Below are 21,290 nucleotides of genomic sequence, written 5' to 3' on the forward strand. Positions count from 1 at the left end.
TCTCTATCTATCTCTCTATCTCTCTATCTCTCTATCTCTCTATCTCTCTATCTCTCTATCTCTCTATCTCTCTATCTCTCTATCTCTCTCGTGGCCAGCCAAATGAAGTATGGTCTTTCCACTTTATAGACAACACTTCATACCAACCTTGTCAAGAGGAGGGTCTAAGAAATTATTCAAAGGGTATTAATGTGAACCAAATTGACAAAACTATAATGTGGGTCCATAGTTCTGCCCTCGATTTAAGAGACAGGTCTTGAGAAACAATTTTAAATGTAACAGTTTTTCATGGTGTTTTGACCACCTATTCCAACCAATTATAAATGATTAATTTTAAGTAATTTAATTCCTTGTGCAGCCTCACATTTTGAGATTTTTGCCCTTTATCCTGTTTCTCTTATTGCTGCTTAGTGAACATTTTTCTTATATCTTCTAGTATTTGTTTTTGTTGATGTTTGGTTGGTTGATTGTTACCCTTTGATTTTCTACAGGATGATGGGACAGGTCACACAGACAAGAATGAATATTTTGTTTGACTTGATTTAACGTATTTTGCTTAAGTATGTCAATTTTACCTTAAACAATAATGTTTTCCAAATCATGAGATCGGTCTGCAACCTACATTTTAACATATTTAAAATAAATATACCCTTATAAAACTTTAAGAACATGTACCAATCATCCAACCACTGAAAAGAGGCAGCAGCTGCTGTTTCTTCATCTTCTAATTCTTCTTCTTGTCCCCGACTTCAGTCCAATGTTTGGGTATAGGTGTCTGTGTCTGTCTCAGCCAGCTGCTGGTTGGGACTCTCAGAGGACAGCGATGCTAGGCTCCTGTCAAGCATGTTCTTTGGGTCTTCACTCAGGATGGTATTTTCTAGTTTCATCCATTTGCCTGCAAAACTCATGATGTCTTTGTTCTTAATAGCTAAATAATATTGCATTATATAAATGAACCACATTTTCTGTATCCATTCTTCAGATGTAAGACATCTAGGTTGTTTCTAACTTCTGTCTATTACAAATAAGGGTGCTATGAACACAGTGAAGCAAATGTCCTTGTGGTATGGTGGGGCATCTTTTGGGTATATGCCCAAGAGTAGAATAGCTGGGTCTTCGGGTAGATCTATTTCCAATATTCTGAGGAATCACCCAAGTGATTTCCAGAGTACTTGTACAATCCCACCAGCAATAGAATAGTGTTCCTCTTTCTCCACGTCTTCACTATCATGTGCTGTTACCTGAGATTTTTATCTTAGGCATTTTTATTGGTATAAGGTGGAATCCCAGTGTGATTTTGATTTGCATTTCCCTGATGACTAAGGACTTTGAACATTTCTTTAAGTGCTAAACACCCTTCACAATAGTCACAAATGATATAAAATATCTTGGTGTAACTCTAACAAAACAAGTGAAAGATCTATATGACAAGAACTTCAAGTCTCTCAAGAAAGAAATCAAAGACTTCAGAAGACGGAAAGATTTCTCACGCACATGGACTGGTAGGATTAGCATAGTAAAAATGGCCATCCTATGAAAAGCAATCTACAGGTTTAATGCAATCTCCATCAAAATTCTAACACAATTCTTCATAGACATGGAAAAAGCAATTCTCAATTTCATATGGAAAAACAAATAACCCAGGATAGCAAAAACAATTCCTAACAATAAAAGAACTTCTGGGGGAATCATCAACCCTGACTTGAAGCTGTACTACAGAGAAATAGTGATTTTAAAAAAACTGCATGGTGTTGGTACAGAGACACGTCAATGAATGGAATAGAATTGAAGACCCAGAAATAAAATCACACACTTATGGACATTTGATCTTTGACAAAGAAAGCAAAAATATACAATGGAAAAAAGAAAGTATCTTCAATAAATAGTGCTGGTCTAATTGGTAGTCTTTTGTAGAAAAATTGAAATAGATTCATATTTATCACCTTGCACAAAGCTCAAGTTTAAGTGGATCAGAGACCTCGACATAAAACTAGATACACAATCAAATGGAAAAGAAAGTAGGAAAGAGTCTCGAACTCATTGGCACAGGGGGAAATTTCCCAAACAGAACTCTGATGGCTCAGGCTCTACAATCAACATGAAACTGAAAAGCTTCTGTAAGACACGGTTAATAGGACAAATAAGCAACCTACAGATTGGGGAAAATTCTTCACTAACCCTACATCTCACAGAGGGATAATATTCAAAATATAAACATAACTCAAGAAGCTAACATCCAAAAAATAACCCAATTAAAAAATGGGGTACAGAACTAAACAGAGAATTCGCCACAGAGAAGTTTCATTCCTTTGAAACTTCTTGCAGGCAGCTCAACATGTTTCATAGTGTCCTTTCTTGGTGGCCTTTTCCAGGCAGACTGGCAGGTCTCTGCTTCTTCTAAGCTGCTTGGCTGGTCTCTGTACCTCTTTTAGGTGAACCTCTTCTTGTGGCTTCACTTGTTAAAGAGTAACTTCAGTATTCTTTTCTGCTTGGGTAATCTAAGGAAAGAAGGGATTGGAACAGAAAAACCTGGTCAGTATCAGGGACTTCCTGAAACTATTTGAGTTGTTTACTTCTTAAAGACCTTCCTTGAAAAATGGAGTGTTTCAATTCCCCTCACAATATTTTGTTGTTTCACCTCTGTATAAGCATCTTGTCTTAAAGTATCCAGTTGTTTTACCTTCTGTAATATACTGTGTCTTAATCCGTTTTCCCAAAATATGGAAGCTTTTAACCTCAGACAAAGCTGCTCAGCAACATCATTTAGTTCAACTGTCTAAATCTCCCTAGAATCTGCTACTTCTTTCTAATCACATAATTGTAACTGATCTGTAATAGTCCAGATCAATTGGATTCTAGCATAGATTACCATAACATTCATTCTTGGCTTCCATTTGCACTGTTCAACCTAATTTTTCAAGGTATAAACAAATACATCTTTTACTTTTTACATTTTCCCTTATTTTTGTGCATGTATGTGTGTGCACACATTTGCATGTGCGCTTATCACCGCATGCCTATGGAAGTCATAGGACAACTTGTGAGTGTTGGTTCTCCCACTCTACCACGTAGGTACTAGGGATTGAACTAGGGCTATCAGCATGGTAATATCATCTATTTCTAAAACTATATACATATATACATATACATACACACACACATATATAGTACATATATATGTATATAGTTTTACTAATTATTTTATAAAAATAAGGCTACTTATTTTATAAAAGTAAGGCTATTTACTACAGACTGAGCCAGCTCACTGGCCAAGAACTCATTTTTAAGGACGGAATTTGTGCTCCTTTCACTTGTAATAATTCAGCTACCAAATAACACTCTTCAAAAACACCTACATTCCTTCTACATAACCCCAAAGTTATCATTGAATCTGGCCCTTATCTATATGTTTAACCTAAAACCATATTATTGACTTTCCTACTCAAACATATGTTTTAAAGATTCCATAAACTGTAACATGCTCTGCCCTTTTGAGACTCTTCTATATGCTGTATAATTTTGTCTTGAACATTTTGTCACAAGAACAACTGACTGTATCTGCACTTCAAGCATCATAGTAAAATTCTTGTACCCAGAAAGCTTATCAAACATTTTTAGATTTCCTTGTTGTCAGTCTAAAGTCAACTCTTAAGCCACAAGGACAGAGAAATGCCTACTCTTACACCGGGAATAGAGAAAAAAATCCATCCTCATACCATGCGAACAGAGGCCTCTTTTCATTGCCATGTCCCCAGCAACTAAAGACTTGATCAACATATACACATGGAGAAAATTTGTGAACACATTAGAATGGACTCACTCATCATACAACTTTTTTTCTGAAAATCTACACACATATACATACATTTAACTATAAAATCCTACTCTACATGAGATGTACTTCTGAATGCTCTTTGAGAATCCCCACATATTATTAACTTATCATACACTGCTTTTCCCCATACCAAGGTAATATTCTGCTCTGTCTATGCTTATTTTTAAATCAATCTTCACAGGTGGTACAGAATTTCCTCAGAGGTATAGAGCACCTCCACTACTCCATACGCACTTGCTGACCTCATATTTGGAGAATTCCTCTCTTAATGAATGGCATTACTGAGTCTTGAAATGGATAGCTCTCACTGTTTGACACTCAGAGGTAGCTGAGATGTCAGCCCCAAACTCACTGATAAGGAAATTTCTGATGATAACAGCAGGTTTGACATTGATGAAGCTGTCCCATCTGGTGTGGTTAGGGGAGCAGTCATGCATAAATGGTTGTGAAATGTGTTCTCTTGGATCCTGGCCAACATCACATTGGGCTATGTTCTCTCTCTCTCTCTCTCTCTCTCTCTCTCTCTCTCTCTCTCTCCCGCTCTCCCCCTCCCTCCCCCTCCCTCTCTCTCTCTCTCTCTCTCTCTCTCTTTTTCCTACCTCTGCCATCCCCCTCCCCCATCAGAAATGCTTGAAAAGACTACCCTAGAAATCCCAAGCTGCCTCTGAGTCACCATGTCTTCTTGAGTAAACTGGACTACTTTATTAGATGGGGGAAACACATTCTGGTTTGGATGTATTCAGGAAGTTCTTACTCAGAGCAGAGTTTCATAAGCACTTTGTGTCACACTAATGTCCCCTTAGAGGCCAATGCAATGTCTAATGGAGTTTCTCAGTATGCCTTAAAAGTCAGCAATGTTCTTCACTGATTGTGGATGTTCCTTTCGTGGTCCTTTAGACGTTTTCCTTCATTTCCATTTGGATGCACTAAATGGATAGTGGCACGCTTAGGCACCCGGGTTGATCTAATGAACTCCATGTACTTCCAGTGTCTTCTTTCTCATAAAAATGTCTTGCAGATCCAGTTTCCCACTGCCTTGAGAAAAGGGCAAATATTGTGTCATATGTATAATTACATCTGAATAACTGTAATACGCTAATGGATTAATTTAGCTCTCTGGCCACAAATTATGAACTGATATTAAACATGAGGAAGATAAATACTTTTCATATACTCTGGAAGGAGGAAAAAATTGAAATGCCCTGAACTCATGGGCAACACTATTCTTGGTAACTAAGCATACACATAGATTTTTCCAAAAATATAATTGAAAATATATAGGAGAACTTGCTTACTTTCTACATAATGTAATCTAAAATATTATCATGAAATTTTAAAAAATAAAGGGCTTTGACTGATGAATTAGAACAAATATCTTAGCTAAGCACATTAAGAACCAAATATAAAGCTTTGAAACAGAGGCCAAATATACTTGTTTCCATTTTTTTTAAATCTGATACAATATCCTAAATCATTTTTTATAGAGAAAATTATTATCTATTTTTAGTATGATTAGTAGTAATGGAACTATTAGACAGACTGAAACCCTAAAAATGTGTTAAAATCTTTTAAAACCAGTGACACCTTAAGTATTATCACCATAATATCTGAATCTAATTTCTCCTTTCGTCACTTGATCTAAATTTCTAAATTTATAGAAATGGGTTGTAGAGTATGTGTGTGTGTGTGTGTGTGTGTGTATGTGTGTGTGTGTGTGTGTCTGCATGTGTGTGTGTGTATGCACATGCTGTGTGTGTCTGTGTATCTGTGTCTGTGTGTGTTTGCACAAGTTTGAAAGCAGAGGCCAGAGTTGGAAGTTGAATGTCTATCTTTATTCCTCTCCACTTTAATTTAATTTTTGAGACTAGAGTCTCTTGCTGAACCAGAGTTGAATGATTGGCTAACATGGCTGTCCAGATACCTCCAGGAACTTAGTGTCTGTTTTTCCCCATTACTGGGATTATAGGTGCATACTGCCAAGCCTGGTCTTTATTATGTAAGTACAGTGGATCAGAACTCAGGTTCTCGTGTTTGTACAGCAAATACTAATGGATCTCTCTCACTAGCTTCTAAATGATATTTTTATAAAAGAACTTGGTCTTGATGTCATTACAATAAACATGAACACTTATAAAATGACACAATTATATGTTTATATGGTAAATTTCAATGAAGCACATGTTGATCTTTCATTGGAGTTATTTACAGCTAATTTGTAGTTCTAGATTGATAACCAATAAATCATCTTGCTTTCTATTTCAGTTACAAATAAAAAACAATGACCAAAAGCAGATTATGGAGAAAAGGGTTCATTCCATCTTACAACCCTGAAACACTGTGGAAAGCCAAGGTAAGAACTCAAGGAAGGGATCTGGAGGCAGGAACTGAGGCAGAGGTCATTGAAAGATGCTGCTTACTGATTTGCACTTCACAGCTTGCTCTGTTTGCTTTCTTAAAGAACACAAGACCAGGTAAGGAGTAGAAGGGGAGAGTAAGAGATGGATAAGATCAAGAGATATTGTATACATACATGCAATTCTCAAAGAATCAATTAAGGCAAAGAGGAAATGATATAAAAAAGAATGCATGACTAATTTCCTAGAGATGACACTTCCCATAGTGGATTGGGTCCTCAACATCAATCATTAAACCAAAAAATGTCTCATAGAGTTGCCTGCAGTCAATGATATGAAGGTATTTTTTTTTCAGCTCAGGTTCCCTGGAACAGGATGAAGTAAGCTGTGTCAAGTTGACAGAAACTAACCAGTACAATCTGTTACTACAGCAACACTTCATCTGGTACAACCTAGATTATTTATGTATGAAGATGGGAAAAAATATAACATACCTGTAAGCAGAATATACCTATACCTTATATGTCTTGTCTTCATTAATGATGTAACTACTCCAATGAAAGGTAAAATGGGCTTCATGGTTAACATCAACTTTCCCCTGGCTCTAGGTTATTTCTCACATTGTTTCTTGCCAACAATGGGAAAAGAGGAGAGACTTCATGCTGGACTGTGGTGCTGTTCCAGGATTGTGTAGAAACATCATCTGCTATTTTCAGCACAGGCATGAACAGTATTTTTTTTTTCTTCTGTGAATGGTCAGAATCTAATGTTGTGCTTCAACTGGTTCTGACAAGCTTTTAAAAATCTGGCTTCGGTGGTTGAAGAGATGGATTAGTGCTTAAGAGCACTTGCTGTGCACGGTTCAAATCCCAGCACCCATGTCAAAATGCTGGTCATGGTTCATAAACCAATCAACTTTATTAGTGTTTATGAAGACATTTAATCTTTTACCTCCCAGATTAGAGAGTAACTCAGTTCCCAGTTAAATCCTGCCAATGTGACAGACTTACTTTGATAGTTGAGTGTGAACTATCCCATGTGTTTGAAAGTAAGCTTAGTTTGAGGCACTGTGGGCATCATAATATCTATGGATAAAGTGGGTTTCTGCAATTGTATCTTGAGGTATATAGCCCTGTCCCAAGTCTTGCCTTCTCTCTGCTTTTTTGGATGTAAGATATCAATATCACTCTTCTGGTGCACAGCCTGAAGCTGCTTCTTCCACTGTGTCTTCCTCCCTGTGATGAACTGTACCCTAAAACTACGAGACAAAACAAAACTTTCTTTCCATTATAAAAGTCATCAGTACACTATAAAATTTTCTGTTACTTGATAAGTTGAACTTGATAAGTTGATAAGTAGGATGTCCACTTCACCACTAATACTGCATCAACACCAGCTTCTGCAGCTCCTGCATGACAAGGCTTGAGCAACTCTAACGGCAGCCTTTGAAAGATCACGAGTATCTTTTTTATACAGTACCTAAAATTATCCTTAGGGGACTCCTACATTCTTATTATTAGTGTATATGATGAAGTTGGCAATGGGGTTAATCACAACCCTTTCTTCCTCTACTTAAAATAAGACATTTTATACTCACTTTCTTGAAAAATTGGAGAACAAAATGAATCAGAAAAAAATATCTCTGCAGAGACTATTCATATCCACTAAGGTGAGGGTTATGAATACCACTGTTGCAGCCCCATAGAATACCTTTGCACCTTTGTCCTGCACTTTACTAGTTTTCTTGTTTACAGACAAATAACACTGTCTTGTGTGTGCTGCAAACCTTCATGCAACTGTATGTGTGTCTCAGTGTGCCACACTGTTTCTCCACATTTTAAATGAATATACATTAGTGGTTTCTAGTCCACTTTCTCTTGATACTTCCAAGAGAGAGCCTTTGCTGTTATAAAATCTGGCAGACAGATTTATAGGACAGTTTTGTTAATCAGAAGCAGGCTTGTGCAGAATGCATTCTCCGTTCAGTGTGGGAAAAAGGAGCACCCATCCTTGCCTGTGTGGCAAAAGGCATTCAATGTGACAAATTGGAAAGCAATCTAGACCTGCTTGATTTTTACTTTTATATTATTCTACTTTCACTCACTTTTGGTTTTGATGCTCTTATTTCCCTACAGATCTCAAGCAATGTGCCTGCTCAACAGTCAGTCTTTCTTCATTTCCTCCAGCTGCTCTTCGCATTTGTGTTTGGCTATAAATCTTCTAGGATCGTTATGTGGAACCCTGTTAGAGCCTTCACTTTATAGTCTATCTTCGCAAAGGCATTCATTCATCTGAGCTTTTACATAGCATACCCATAAAGACAATCCCATAGACTCAGAGTCAAGCACATTTCCCCCCAACACACCATAATCTCTAGTTTTCTTTGTTCACAGATTTTAAAATGTATGGCCTTTGTACTACAAAGAATCACAAGTTCCTCTTTTCCTGTGTTCATTTAAGTAGTTCATGTTTTCTAATATCAACCTTGATTTTTCTTTTCTGAGAGAAAATAAAAGCTATCTTTTATGAAAACACCAAAGTTACTTATATTACACTAAAGATTATTTTCTTCCATTTTCTCATAATGGATGGCTGCAGTTTTTTTCTGACAAATTGCTATAGCTGGCAATTTATACCAACAAGCATGTTGTATTGCTGTTGTCTTACACATACATTTTGAAGTGATTAGAATACCAATATTTCACTTTTATTTTTTTGAATGTATATTTACCTATGTGTCTGTGTGCAGGTATACATTCATGTGTGCTCACATGGATATGAAGGCTAGAAGACAATTTCAGATATATTCCCTTGGGAGTTTGCTACCTTGTTCTTTTGAGGCAAGGTCTCTCAATGGTCAGTAGCTCACATGTAGACTAAGCTAGTTGTCCCAAAAGCCCTGGGTATCTTCCTGTTCTCACCTTCCCAAAACTGGGATTACAAGTGTACACCACCATGTCCACATTTTTACCTAGGTTTTGAGGATTAAATTCTGCCCACTATGCTTGCAAAATAAGCAATTTACCAATTGAGCTATCTCTCAGCCCAAACTTTTATTCCATACACCATGTGATTTATGGTAAGTTTCTAATCTTTTGCTAAAATAGAAAAGAATAAAAGTAGAGAAAATATTAAGCATTAGATGAATTACAAGATCTCAATGAGACACCACACCCTCAAATACAAAAAATAAAAAATAATAATAAAATCATACACTGGAAATATATTTCTGGAATCATGGAATCACCGTCTTAGAAACTGCACAGTTTTCTGATGTTACCTAAATGCCTAGATCTCTTCACAGTAGACATCAACATGTATCTAGCAGATTGGCCACAGAAACCCTTCTATACAGAAATGTTTTATTAAATTTTCTTTGTTAAATAAAGAGATGACTTCCTACAAATTCAGTGTAGCACAAGACACAGAAGAGGATCAAAATGTTCACAAACAAAATCTTTAAAAAGCAAGGAATTTGTGCTTGGACCAAAGTATAGAAAAAGAGACTACTCATGATGATCTGTCCATTTGGATGTCCATAATTTAGTTCTGCTGCCTTCATGATGAAGTATTGAATATCTTGGGCTGCACAGCACATGTCTGCTATCTATGCTAATCTAAGTGAGCTTTATAATATTGTTTATTCTATCAAGCTTATGCTCAGAAAGGGTAAGGAATGTGTTCACAGATTGTAGAAAAAGGGTGAGTCAATATGAAATCACTACGAGTTTGTAGACTATTGCTATAAATTCCATTGTAAGCTATCTTATCTACATACTACTATACATTCAATCCCATGACATGTATTGACATGTGTTATATGTTGGATTTTCCTCCAAACAACATATAACCATCCCATTACCCCCTTGAAATAGAGAAAAGTGTTGGCCCATTAGCATAACAACAAAATAAAAACAATTAGACAGTGTTATTTATGTCTATAAAAAGGATAATGGAATGATCATCATTCCCTAATGGAAGGAGAGAAAAATGGGGTCACAGACCTCTCACACAGGATTTCTGCTTCCTCCTTCTTGTCCTTCCCAAATATAAGTGATCTTGGGGGATGCTGCAGTACATAAGAAGTACAATTAAGTGAAAGTCACAACTCATGATGGATCTTCCATAAATGTGTATCAATGATGTACTTTGTGGTGATACAGCTCTTTTACCATCACCCACACCCCTTTAAGTAACTCCTCTCCCATGTTTCCATAAGCAAACTCATTAAACTTGTTGGTCAATCAAGCAGGATGAGAATGGAATTCATGCTTCAATCTATCATCAGTGTCTCATCTGGGGTGAACAGATAGATATTTATTCACTTTCCCAGGAAAAGTCACATGACAGCAGGACTTGTCTCTTTTCTTGGTTGGAGCATTTTGTCTTTTCTGTGATATTAAAATCACAAAAATGCAGTGTTCTATGCCCATCTTTCTTTACAAATTCTTTGAAAGATCCTTGAGGTTTTCTGTGAATATAGATGATGTCTAATGATTTACTCCTTTTAGTGTCAGAGTGAAAGCAGGCATTTTATGCTCTGTGAAGTCAGATTTATCACAGATGCTGTTGTCCAGGGACCAGCCTTCTTAGCATTGCAGGGGAAAGGGTTGCCTATAATCAGTCATGCTCTGTGTGGGTGCTCAGCATCCTTTTCACTGTCGGGTCTGGCCATATTTCCCACAGTTGGATATATATTCACGTCATCCTGAACCCCGGCAGCAGGTAGTTTGTCTCTTTGATGTGTTACTTGCCTCTAGAAGCCTGACAGTTTTCCCTGTGCAGTTTTAATACATACTGATGAATTTTCTGAGCTACTATACTCTCTCAAAAATCCTTACAGTACCCCAAAGGTATTTCTCCCATTTCACAGTATGGGGGTTTCTTGGCCACAAGAGACTCTTCAGGACTCCAAAAACATTGGAAGCTTGGCAGTCCCCCATCCAAGTTCACAAGGCTTAGTAGAGAAATTTTTATTTTCATAAATATGCCTAGGTTAAGATTGTGTTAAGTCATTTTGATAATGTGATTAATCAATGCTTAGTGAAATTACTGGCTGAAAGCTGTGAGTAGCCCTGATTGCTGAATAAAAATCTCATCAAATTATGACTATATAAAAGTCATAATTGATAAAGTTCTAAATTTTAGAGGCTGTTAGAAAAATGTGAATGACAGCAGGTATTTATGATCCTTGGAGCTGAGTGGATTCAGACTAACTGTAATTTACACAGCAACATATCATGTGGCTGGCTGTTATGAAAAGCTGTTCTATATCATGCAATTTGGTATGGAGTTCTTTTGCAAACTTGAAATTCATACAAAATAGATAGGATTTCTTTCTGCTTATGAATAAGAAGCATAAATTAAAAATAATAATAACCTGAAATTCCAATCCTAATCACAGCCTTGTTCTATGGATTGTCTTCTAGGACTCCATCCTAAAAAGTAGCAGCTATCAAGGTGTAGACAAATTAAACTTCATGTTAGGAAATTATCCACTTTCTGAACTCATCTAATTACCACGAATTAATGCCAGGTATTTTCATCATGTGATAAAAACTGGGTCAAGTAATTGTTTCTCCTCAACTGTGCTAGGTAAACATGAAATCCATGTGGTAGGAGTGAATCAGCACTTGTCGTAGACAGCCACTTGCTTTGCCACTTATTTTCATATTGAAGAAATAAGACAGGATGAGGACCTGTTTTCCAGAAAGCAGTGTGGAACTGCAGTCATAGCCTCAGTGACTTAGTAAGGCTCCAGCAGTGATTTCTAGCACCATATCACAACTTTTCCTAGAAGATTGGCAGAACCTTATATCCCCCATGGTTCAGAGTGTGTATCTACCTCCCAAACTGTTATGCTCCAGCTTACCCATGACATCTGTACTGCGCAATGTATTGCATCTAAAATCTCTTCTTTTCAGTCTGTTCTGAGAATCCTTGTAGATTCCCTCTTTGTTGTTGTTCTTGCTGTTCTAAATCTTATTTTCTGGTTCTTTAAAGTAGATGTTTAGGGCTATTTTAAAATTTAAACACTGGACACATTATGATTAATGGGTTATTTCCAGTGCTAGTCCATTTTCCTAACAACTTTAGAATTTCAGAGAATTTCTCCTCCATGTTTTTGTTTGTTTGTTTTTAAAATTACACTCCATTTACTTAGCATTCAGTTTGTTTTTATTCCCAAACCCAAGTTTTCAATTTTCTCCTAATGAGACCATCCTAATTCACAACCTGTGAGTAAATTCAGAATTATTAATACTTAATATGAAAGAGCTCTGGGCTTGCAGGTAAGTTTCACACTAAGTGGCCAGCAATGAGTTTATCAGGTGAACAATGGCTCCTTTATTTATGTGTCTTATAATTAGATTTTCCATGTTGTGTTTTTGTGAAAACAGCTTGAAGAAAATGAGGAAAACTATGACCGCAAAGGTGGAAGAGTGTTTCCTAGATGTCACTGTGGAATACAGGAAGCTAGATAACACTTCTGGACCTCCCAGTCCTCTACATTCTGGAGTTCGAACACCAGGAACATAATGGGACACCGGCTGGCATTCCACATCCATACCTTCAGCCACTTCATCAGCATAAGTTAAAGTCAAACAGCCTAGGTGATGAGACAGGATCACAAGAATGTAAACAAGAAACTCATTTGTTCTACACACTGATGGCTTTTTTAATGAGAACAAAAAGTTTATCAGACCTGGATAGAAAAAGAGAATAAACAATATTTATTTAAGTAATGTCTATTCAAAAAGAAAACAACAACAACAAAAAAAACCCAAAAAACACAAACTCTGACATGCTGGCAAGCACAAACCAAGTCACATGCTTCTCTGGGTTTACAAAATGCTCCAAGCAGTGTATCTCATGCTCAGGCACCAAGAGTACAGTTAAGGTAATGACCTGCTGCCAGCAATAATGTTTTCCATTTGGAGAAATGATTCTGACAAGCAATAAGACAATGAGCTGCTTTCTCATCTGGCAGGAATCCTTCATTTCTAGCAACAAATACAAATCAGCATTTCTTACAAACTTGTTCTATCTCTCTAATAGTTCACAGTGTATAGAAATATGATCACCATAGATCACAGATCCTGTCAGCCAGACCCCTTAGAAACCACCAGAAAACTGAATTGATGCTACACCTACCTAAGCTGCATGTTAAATGCATAACACATAGACCACTAACTTTCTATTTATTCCTTCTTTTCATTCAAGAATGTGATTCAGCTAGACAACATATGTGGTTCTTTTAAACAAATGCATATTTTGTGAATATGGAGGATGTTAAACTAAAGCTAAGAGAAACGATCCTAAAATTGAAATTCTAAAGTTTGGATGCTTCATAAACTAGTTCAAAATGGAAGCTATGTGGGCACAGTGGCACACACTTTTAGTCCCAGCACTCAAAGACAGAGGGTAAGAAAATTTCTATGAGGTCAAGGCCAGTTTGATCTATATAGTGAGTTTTAGACTAACCAAGGGTACATAGTGACTGACAACCTGTCTCAAAAAGCTAAGAGAGAAAGAGAAGTTAAATTGGATGTAAATTATATTGGACATTCATAAAGAAAAGTCTAATAACTTTCCCTTTAATAAGCAGACACACATTGACTTGGAAGCTTGTAGGTCTGTGGTAGAGCTACTCAAATCCACACAAAATAACTTTGAGATCCTTCTGTTATTGCAGAATATATTCCCACCCGCTTCCTAGTTATTAATAAAGTAATGAAGGCTCCTTCCTTGCCATCCAGTTTCTCAAGTACAGTTCCTCTTCTTGTGGAAGTAAGTACAGGTTAAGTAATCCAGTTCACTTGTTATTTTCTTTATGCATCCATGTATAACTGACTAAGATGCTTGCAAACATTTAACCCCCAAATATTTCTCCACAGCTCTTGGGATTCTACTCAAATTCATGTCGTTTTAGTTTCACTATGCTAGTTTTCACTTCAACATGCCACATAAATCTTTATTGCCTGCCTGGATTTTTATGCATCTCAGCATGTTCTACCTTATCTCCTGCTTCTAATTTCTACCTAGCTAGGAATGGTACTAAGGGTTCTGCTTTGACAGCCGTTCTACTAAATCAGTCTCCACTGGCCTCCATAGCCTTGGCCAGGTTGCTTTCATTCATCAACTCCTTAATGATGGCAAACCTCAAACACAGCTACAAGAGTTAAGCTGTTTTTTCACAGGACACTGAAAAAAAAACTGATCATTCCAGGAAACAAAACTTGGCTTAAGCTATCATTGCTTGAAACGTATTGTCTGGAGTGAGTAGGGGCAATGGCTTAGCTTTCTAGTTTAACATAAAAAGCAAAGAAAGTGCCATTTTTTAAAACTCAAGTCCATGATCAATGTCTGAACTAGTTTATACCTCAAAGCAAAACAGGTTCACATCAGTAATTTAAATGTCTTGGTTCATGTAGACAAACCAGGAGTCCAGTCCCAAAACAGCTGACACAATTCATTTATAGTATTTATAGCTGTTATTTTTTAGGCTTCCTATATTGACTTTTAAAAAAGATCCTGTAGTATAAGTTCTGCTTCCTAAAATTAGAATTAAAATTCAAATAATCTGTCCTACTTTAGGGTGGGAGTGGGGAGAAAGACAGCTCCACCATTCAACCATTTCCACAAGAGAATTTAAGGCGAAAGTAAAATAACATAAACATAAACTTGAAAAAGGCATTGATTGTGCAAGTATAAGTGGAGAAGATACCAAACTTTTGAGAATAATTGTAATCACATATGCTGAATCCCTAACACTTGATTGAAGTGGTTTCAGTTAATGTTGGCTTCCCAGCATTTCTAGGTATTGATGGCAATGTAAACGGTGCCCACTTTAGTTACTGTTTCTTTGTTTCTATATGTGAACCTTTTTCTTAGATCCTCATGCATAAATTAGTTTTTTTCCATTCTGTTACATAATGTTGGGAGCAACACAGAATCCTTTAGTAAGTAGTGCCTCTGCTTACAATATCCTGAGTGCTCCCTTGTTTTCAGCATAGAACACTGACATACAAGGTAAATTCCAAAATCCTTCACAGCAGCTGAAGGCTAATGAAAATGTTTATATAGGGGACATGAATAAGAAATGTTTGACTTAGCAGGAGATGTTCTAGTGACTTCACACAACTGCAGGAAAGACTGCAAGACCCTGCAGAGAGCAGGCTCAAGGCATGCACATGCACAGCTTAGTGAGCACACATCAAGATGAGTGCTACACACAAAGCAAAGTGGCAAAGAAATAATCAAAGATGAAAAGGAGAGCATTAGGGAATGTGAGTTTGTCGGGTTATTTATTAACTTATTAATTATTTTTACCAACTCTTTTTTTCTTCTTGGAGTTTTGTACAATGTGTTTTTATCATATCTGCCCCCATTTCCCACCCACTCAACTTCTTGTCCTTTTTAAAAAACCTTTTTAAGAATACTTTGTGATACCCAAATATCCTTGAATGTGTAGTCTTTCTCCAGAGACTAGTAGACTTACCAGAGATTACACTCTTAAAGTAACCACATTTTGAACTCAATTGCATTCCACAAGATGAAATTCACACCTAGGGCCATTATTGGACCGAGAATCTATGGCTAGACATTCATGGGCCCTAGGGAATAATCTGCTTCTATTGATACTTAATATAAAACCAACTCCTAACTACTTATCATTAAATCCATAGCTTGATACATCTCTCAGTCCTCATCTAAGAAGCTTCTGTTTGTAGCAGATGGTGATTAACACAGAGACCCACAGATGGTCAAGGTGCTATTAATTATTGAATATACACATGAGCTTCTGATCTCCCTAGGGAAATCAGGACAGCTGAGTGAAATGATATCCAAATACATCTGTTGCTAGAACACTGTAATTTTAAATAATGTAATTTATTTTTGTATATGGTTTTCTAATATATAATTTTCAAAACCAATATTTTCAATGTCCTACATGTTTAATATCCTATACATATTTTATGCTGATTCAGTTCACTTGACATAAAATTTAATAATATTTTTTCAAAATATAATTTAGTGAAACATACATCAGAACATGTGGACATTGAAGAGTTGAAGAGTAAACTTGGACCAGTATTCAAGTATATTATTTAATATTTTCTCAAGATTAGTTGACATATATCAGAAAAGATACAGACCACAAAGAATAACAGCAGCTATTAACCATCTTGACCCGTACCTTTTTCTTCTAATAGCATTTCCTTGGATTGCTTTTAGTTTAGGTAACCAGGCAGTAAGGATAAAGTATAATTGTATCATTTTCAACAGGATCTTTAATTCTGAATATTAATTGGTGCTTGTAGCAGAATTTCCCCCCATTTATTTAAATAGTAATATAAGAAGCCTGTGATTGGACAGAGAAAAGGAGGGCGGAGCTAAGAGTTTCAGGGATAGCTACAGAGAAGGGAAGGAGGAAGGAAGATGGAGGAGAAGGAAAACGATCCAGATTCCGAGTGGCTTTAAATGGCCACAGGTAGCTGTGAATATCTTATAAGGGATGGGTAATTACAGGACAATTTGTCTTATCTAGGTAGACAATTTATATCTATATTAATTGGCTCTGAGTAAATTGTGTGGATGTTTTGCGGGGTGAGAATTTACTGATATAAATCTGACTTATAAATTACAAGCCCCTAGAATTTTGATTTTACTGGGTTACTGGGATTTGGGACCACTGACCACAGTGGGTGGACGGCTGGGAATGTGAGCAGAACCAGCAGCTAGAGAACGACGATCTGACATTGGTCCATGCTGGAGCTCGCCTAGAGATGCAGAGAGTAGCTGTGTATACCACGGGATGGTGCCACATTTTTATTTCATGCAACAGGTGCTGAGCTGTTCAAATTCCTCACTGGATCGATGAGAATAACTGGCACTATTGGGAAGCCTGAGGAAGACAGATTTCACAGTCTCCTTGTAATGCTAGCATAAAAGCTCTGTGGAAAAGAAGTTCCCTAAAACTCAGTTTAGGCCCCCTGAGTCTGTTGCTGAGTATTAGTACTGCAGGTACAGAGTAAAGCATCATGTGGCCACACTCATATCTGTTCATCTTAGAGCAGTGTAGATCCATTCAAGTTATGTCTCAGTTATGCCCACTCTAACTAGCTAGAGTGGACAGTCTTGAACACCCAGATCATTCACAGCTGTTCCCTACAGTATTGTGCTTTGACAGTGGGATTAACATAACACTAAATATTCTCTGAAAACACCCTAACAAACTCAGAAACCCAAAAAGTGACCTTCTAACACCGTGTGTTCCAGAACAAGGCTTAGTGAGTTTTGATAGACTATATTACACTCAGAGGGTATGTCTGCTATAACAAAACTGCCCCAGGCTGACCCAAGTGGCTCAATGTCAGGAATGTACCTTTTATAGTTAAGAGGTTGGAAGTCTCAGACCAAGGCAGGAATCCCTGGCAGGATCTGTTCCTTGATTTGGAGATGGTAACTTTGTGTTCCCATGATGCTTCTGTGTGTATTTTTTGGTACACTACCATCACCCCATAATAAAGACATCAACTAGAAGAGTCTCGCATAACTCACTGTAAACTTGTGTCAAGTAACTGCATTTATAACTGAATTGAAAATGAGTCCCCATTCTGGGGTAGGAATGGTCAGGGCAGCAATACAAATTGAAGAAAGGAGCAGAACTGAAAAGTATATGTCAAATCCAAACATTCAAATGTGTAAATACACAATTTCAGCGTGTGTATGTGTGTGTGTGTGTGTGTGTGTGTGTGTAACCTCTCAGATAGGAAACTGTCATTAAATAGAAGGCATATAAATTGAAACAAACCAGGGTATGACAGTGTTGATAAACATTAGCTGGAAGAATATTGTAAAGGTTGCTATGAGTGGCTTCTGACTTTGAAAAAAAGCATTGGGATAATGAAAAGAGAAGTCAAACTACAACACAGTACTCAGTAAGAGTTTTAAAATTGAAATATGAACATTAAGTGAAAATTTCACTAGATAAGATTAGTAGTGGATTGGACCAGACCACAGCAGTAAAAATTCAGACATAGCAACAGATGCTAGGCAAAGGAGCCAAAGAAAGAAGAGGATAAAGGCGAGAGGATCCAAGCAGTATAACATACATAGAAGGAGTTATAGAAGTGATACAAGCAGAAAGACAAATGTGTGCTAGACATATTGCCCTAGCCACATAACTCAAGCACTAGGGAGGCTGAGGCAGAAGACGACCATAGGACTATGTGTTCAATGCCAGCCTGGACTACATGGGGAGTTTGAGGTCAATCTAGGCTGCAGAATAAGTTTAATTACAAAGGAATAAAAAAGGGAAAAGGAATGAAGGAAAAGAAGAAAGGAAGAAGGAAGGAGGAAGGAAGGAAGAAAGTAGAATAGAAGAAAGGAAAGGAGTGATGGAGAGGAAAGGAGAGAGGGGCAGAATGTTTGCAGTATCAATGGCATTGAGTTTCTCATGTGTGTAAAACAATAAGTTAACTGATCCAGGGGCAAATGAATAAAAATCAAATCACACACAGATGATAATGAATTTCCGGAAAATCAGTTCTCAAAAGAAAACCTTTAAAGAATATACAGGGAGGGGATGAGAAGACATTCAAATGAGAATCAAAAATAAGCTTCACTATCAACTTTGAACCTATATATTTACAAAACAAAAGTTATAGAATGCATTGAAGATGCTGAAGGGAGGGGCGCGCGTGAACATAGCACTTGATATCTAGCAAAAATGTCTCTCTAAAAGACAAGGAAAAGAATTGTAATAGTAAAATTTTATTATCACGCCCTTGCATGAGAAGAAATAGTTAAATGCGATAAGTAGAAATATATCAGGCAGTAATAGATCTACATAAATAAATTGAAAATTCTAAAAAATTATACAAAGATAAATATATTTTTTCTTAATTCACTTATCTGAAAGAAAGCCAAGTATATAAAATAAGAAGGAAAGATAAAATGATCATGCATGCTAAAGATAAACTAATCGAGCATGTTTAACAATGAACAAAAGTAAGATAGATCGAGGAGGGTAGAGCCATAATGCCATAAGGGCTTCCAGTAGAAAGACTATTTTCATTCGTAGATGGACTATGAATAGTTGAGAGGTATATTCCAAATGATAATTAGAGCTAAAATAAATAATAGAAACAACTAATGCAATGAAATGACATAAGAAAGGATAGTATAAAACCATTACTATATACAAAAGCAACAAAAACAGATAGGATGGGATGGGATGGGGTGGGGTGGGGTGGGGTGGGGTAGGGTGGGGTAGGGTGGGGTGGGGTGGGGTAAGGTGGGGTGGGGTGGAGTGGGATGGAATGGAATGAGATGGGATGGAGAGATGGCTCAGTGGTTAAAAGCACTGACTGCTATTCCAGGGGACACAGGTTCAATTTCCAAAACCCATCATAGCAGCTCATATCTATCTAGAATTTCAGTTCCAGAAAGGCCCTATACCTTCCCACAGACATACATATACAGAGGCAAAACACCAATGCACATAAAAATATAGATGACTAAAGATAAACGAATAAGTTACAGATAAGAAAATGAAGAGATACCAAATGACATACACCATAGAACCATATTAGAAAGAAAATAAAAAGTAAATGTATAACTACTGTGACCCACCCTTCCCCACCCAGGAGATGATCAGACTGTATCGGTCCCTGAGGGCAAGTGGAGCAGAGAGAGTGGGGGTGGGGGCCTTGGAGGTTATTCTGAAGCCTTGTGAGCACATTAGTGCCTATGGTAATGATGACACATCAGGATGAGCTTTGCGAGACAGGTCAACTTTACATGGGGTGATTGAATGATTAAATAGTTTTAGAGATGGGAGTCAGTGTATCCAGGATGGGCAAAGGTTATTGGCTGAAGGCTTAAGGTACTAAGATGCATCATTAGCATAAAAAGGCATTCCAGGAATCTCCAGTGCTAGCTGGACAGGTTCTTATCAGGAGAAAAGACATTGAACCTGTAATCTTAACCAAGGCAATGTGTCATTCCACAGGTAGAGGTGTGGCGATATTAAGGTCAGAGAAGAAGCCCTGCTAGTAAAGAGAATTCTCTATTTTGTGTCTAGCCAGAAGGCTATCTGAACAAATATAGTACTTGACCTTAATTAGCAGGACAAGAACCAATGTGCCAGCTATTACCCTTAAATCCCAGTGGTATCCCATGAAAACATGCAGGAAGCTGATGGGTTATTGCAGGCTACACAGTGGCTAGGATGTTGATATTGGGTTGTATGAATGCTGTGTTGACTCATCACAAGTTGAAGTTCACGTCAACTGACTCCACAATTCCAGTTCTGATGTTTGCCTCTAGTGACACTTTCACAAACAGCTAAAATGTTCAACTCACAACACTCTAACAAGGATAAATAAACATCACAGAGACAGAGTAAATTATGATATATATACACAATGGATTTTAAGCAAATTCATTCTTCTCTAGAAAATTTATATATTTATGTATACTGATATGTACATGTGTGAATGTTTATATATATATATATATATATATATATGAACACACATACTCATACATACACACAAACATGTGTGGTATCTTTGTTTGGACATCTATAACAAAACAAAAACTATATACTTGGCAAGTTATAAAAAACAGAAACTTATTTTTGATAGTTCTAGAGGCCAGAGGCCACCAGATTTTTTGCCTCAGAAGGGACACATTCTTGATTTGCTCCCAGGCAGAGAAGAGGGTCAAAGAGCCTCCATCAGGATTTCTCCATAAAGAATGAAGTCCATTCTCCATTCTAGTCCAATTGATTTTCTCAATTCATCCTGCATTAACTGGGACATGAGTTCAACATATGAGTTCTGAAAGAACACAAACATTCAGAGCATTAACATACCATATTACACTATAATTTTGCATAACTTTTATAATAAAAGTAGATATAAAATTAAGCAAACTAAATTGGTGTTCTCCAATCCTGGAATATAGATTACTAGATACATAAGGGAGGAAAATACATACTAATTCTGGATATAGCACAGCAATCACATTATGTAGTTTAGATTTTATAGACATATATCTCACTAACTTAAGGAGTGTTTTTGTTTAAATTC

This window comes from Grammomys surdaster, unplaced genomic scaffold (assembly GCF_004785775.1).
Source record: "Grammomys surdaster isolate TR1022 unplaced genomic scaffold, NIH_TR_1.0 267, whole genome shotgun sequence".
Lineage (NCBI taxonomy): Eukaryota > Metazoa > Chordata > Mammalia > Rodentia > Muridae > Grammomys > Grammomys surdaster.